Source organism: Micromesistius poutassou (genome assembly GCF_964030765.1).
Source record: "Micromesistius poutassou genome assembly, chromosome: 22".
In the NCBI taxonomy this organism is placed as follows: domain Eukaryota; kingdom Metazoa; phylum Chordata; class Actinopteri; order Gadiformes; family Gadidae; genus Micromesistius; species Micromesistius poutassou.
Genome location: NC_140292.1, coordinates 91665 through 95521, shown reverse-complemented (window position 1 = coordinate 95521; position 3857 = coordinate 91665).

The window sequence follows — 3857 nt, the reverse complement described above, 5'->3', positions numbered from 1 at the left end:
GATATAGGACGATATAATACAGTCATACCTATATTATATATGACAAATATGAAGTTGAACTTACATGGAGACCGAACCGAACTTTGGCTGGCTAGCACCACTTGCTGCACGTGACCACACTAATAAACACAAAAATGACACTCGTCTTGAACATAGAAACCGTAGTTTTTCGATAAAAGAGGGTTCGTTTATCGAACAACTGTAATATACCATCATTTCGTGGGGAACACGAATGTGTTTGTACATGTTTATTGACACAAGTAGTAGGATATGTACGCTGAACAGACCTGAGGGGTGCTCCATCAACCAGGCTAACTTCGAGTTGCGTCGTCATCGGCTAGAGTTGCGTTCCATTAATTAAGTTAATTAATTAATTAAGTAACCATGGCAACTTATCCGACCAAACGAACCTGGTCGGTACTAGCAGGCAAACTGTTAGGGCTTAGTTGATCGGTGTTTTAAGAGATAGAGAGAGATAGAACAGAAGTCCCTTCTGTCGGCAACAAGTGTACCATCAGATGGAATACCCTTCTGCTGTCAAACGTTTCTCACTTGCGTCTACTACTCTACTCTGGAGGACTGGAGCCCGGCGAACCATCGCGAGATTTCGTAGAGCAGGCCAAAACACGTAGGGAGGGAGGAGGGGGGGGGGGGGGTCTTTAGAAACCCTATGTTAGAAACCCCACACGTGTTAACAACTAAGTAATGCCATCAAATATGTTCAACGAAAAAGTCATTGTCAGATTTAAATCACAATTTTATCTCAGTTTGAATTCAACAAATTAATGAAAAATATATTGACTTTGTTCACCCCACATTTTGAAACCGAAATGTTTAGTCCCAAAACTCGATAGATAGATAGTTTATTAAACCTTTATTAATCCCCCTTAGGAGAAATTCACCAGCAGTACAGTGGGGAAAGAGAGTGCGAAACAAAGAGTATATATACAAATAAAATTTACCAATTTGAAATAAAATATAATAAAGAACTATTAGAATGAAGATAAACATACTATATATTATATATATATTATTATTATATATATATACTATATATATTGAAAGAAGAGATTGAAAATTTCCACGTCCGGGGATTTAAACCACGCGTCGCTACTGGACCCATGTCCTACAGGCTGCAGCCACACCCTACTCGATAATTGACTTGTTAATACTCTCCCTGTTACACACAGTGTCACAACCAATTACACTTTAATAACATGACGGGGCAGCCCAGGGAAGCAACGATAATAATAACCCCCCTTAAAAAAATTAACCCCCCCCCCCCCCCGCCCACGATGTAAATTCCCACGAAACGCCTCGGAGCAACGGCATTGGCGGTTGCTATGACAACACGGGTGGAGACCAGGGGGTGCCCGGTTAGCCTAGTAAAGTCATCTTCCCAAACGAACCTTTTCGAACGAGCGGCGCATGCGTCGACGACACAGCGGCAAATCACACGCCCATGAGCAATGTGTGTGTCTCCCGCAAAGGGCTTAAAGATGTGATCCCTACCTGATCCCTAGTACCTACCCTGGAAATCCAGAGTTCTCGCGAGAGCACAATTTGAATTTGCTCAGCGAGTCACTCTGGGAACGAGCAATAAACTCACTCCCCGATTCCCCTGGCCCCCAGAACATTAACCAATCACATCGGTGTAGGCTATCTGATATAGCCGGTGCCAAAAGCGTTGCTGTTTTACCGACCGGATACGGCAAGAGTCTTATCTATTGGTTAGCAACCGCTGGTCTGGATACGTCCACCCCTTGTAATCTTCTGATTGGTCGTAGTGTTATCCAATTGCGTGCAGTGATATTTTCAAATGCATGCTTGGTGCCCGCCCCTCGAGTTGGGTCATTTTCATTACTCGTTGCCAGACCCTACAGCTTTTTAGATGTGGGTCTGGAATTAAACACACACACACACACACATGGATGGGGCTAACGTTGACATTACTACATTACACTCAAGTCTCGAGTATGGCGACCGATTGTTATTGTGATGCGAGTGCGGGCGAGGAATTGATTGTCAGCGCAGCGGAGGGGAAGGCGCGCGCGGCGGAATGTGCTCCACTGCACTCGACGCAAAAACAAAATGGAAGACTGGATCTGTTAATTAGCTGCAGTGGATCACGGTCGACCCGCCTGCTCCCCGCAGAGTGAAACGTACCTCACAATGCCTGTGTGTGTGTGTGTGTGTCCCTGTACCTGTGTCTGTGTGTCTTTGTGTGTGTGTGTGTGTGTCTCTGTACCTGTGTCTGTGTGTGTCTCTGTACACGTGTGTGTGTGTTTCTGTACACGTGTGTGTGTGTATATCTGTCTCTACGTGTGTGTGTGTGTGTCTGTGTGTGCGTCTGTGTGACTCTGTACATGTGTGTGTGTCTCTGTACGTGTGTGTGTGTCTCTGTACGTGTGTGTGTGTCTCTGTACGTACGTGTGTGTCTCTGTACATGTGTGTCTCTGTACGTGTGTGTGTGTGTGTGTCTCTGTACATATGTTTCTCTGTACATGTGTGTGTCTCTGTACATGTGTGTCTCTGTACGTGTGTGTGTGTCTCTGTACGTACGTGTGTGTGTGTCTCTGTACATGTGTGTGTGTGTGTGTGTGTGTCTTAGCGTGTGTGCGGGCCTGTGATACGTGGTGATCACCGTGTCATCCTGACACTAGTCGAAGGCCCAGGAGAGCTTCAGACACACACACACACACGGAGAGATAGTGGTTAGTGGGTTGGATTCCCTGAGCTAAAACGTTACTGCCTACTCTGCACCCTTGGGCATGTTGCCTATAGATCTCCTGCCTGCTCAGTAATAACATGAATCTGACTCGTTTGAGGTTATGGCGGATGAAAGCAGACTTTTTCTATTGGAAGTATTTTTACACACCAGAGTATCTACGGTAATACAAACAGTGAATACATACCTCCATACCATTCCCGCCTCGACTTTTAACACCAGGACTCCCACACTCCATTAAAGGTGATTCTTTTTTTTTTTTTGCGCCACCAAGGGATGATGACAATCGATTTCTCCGAGCGGTTTCTGTCCTCGGCGTTCCGACTCACAACACAGGGACCTTGGGAAGAAGCAGGGGTCTCTGGAGCACGATTAAGGCGGCGCTGCTCAAGGGCACTTAGGCCGAGTCGGATTGGCAGCCAGTTGTATGACACGACTAGAGTGCACAGCTGAGTACACAAGACAAGAGACAACAGTGCCGTCCCACAGCTGGGAGACTAACACAACACAACACAAGAAATGAACTGGAATTGAAAGCCCACTCGATCCAGATCTGGCAACCTGTATGGTTTCACTATCTCCAGTCCGTCTTCCTGATTGGCTGATCCCCCCCCCCCCCCCCCCCAGAACTACCAGGATCAGGGTTTGTGTTTTGAACTTTAAGCAAATACGTTTACATTCAGGGCATTATTTGGCAGACGCTTTTATCCAAAGCGACGTACATTTGTCAGAAGAAAGAGAAACAACAATATATCTCTGTCGGTACAGTAAGGATGTTCATAGAACCGAGTGCCATGAGCACTAACCTTCACTAGGTTAACCCCATTCCCCGTTTACAACAAAGATAGCTAGGATAAGAGCATTTCATTCAAGAGCTCACACTCAAATACAATGCACGGTTAAACCACGTGGAGAACGAAGCTCTTGAGCAAGGCGTCGTAGTCTTTGGAACCCGAGGTTGTCTGGCTGGAGGTTTTTCATCGATACATTGCAAGAGGGCAGACGAACCAGCCAGTCCAACAACATGGATGTAAATGAGCATCTCTGAGTGGGTTTCCTGGGGAATTGCTTTATAATTGCTCTATTAGTTATTGATGCCAGGACAAGCGTGGCGGTTTAATTTCTAATT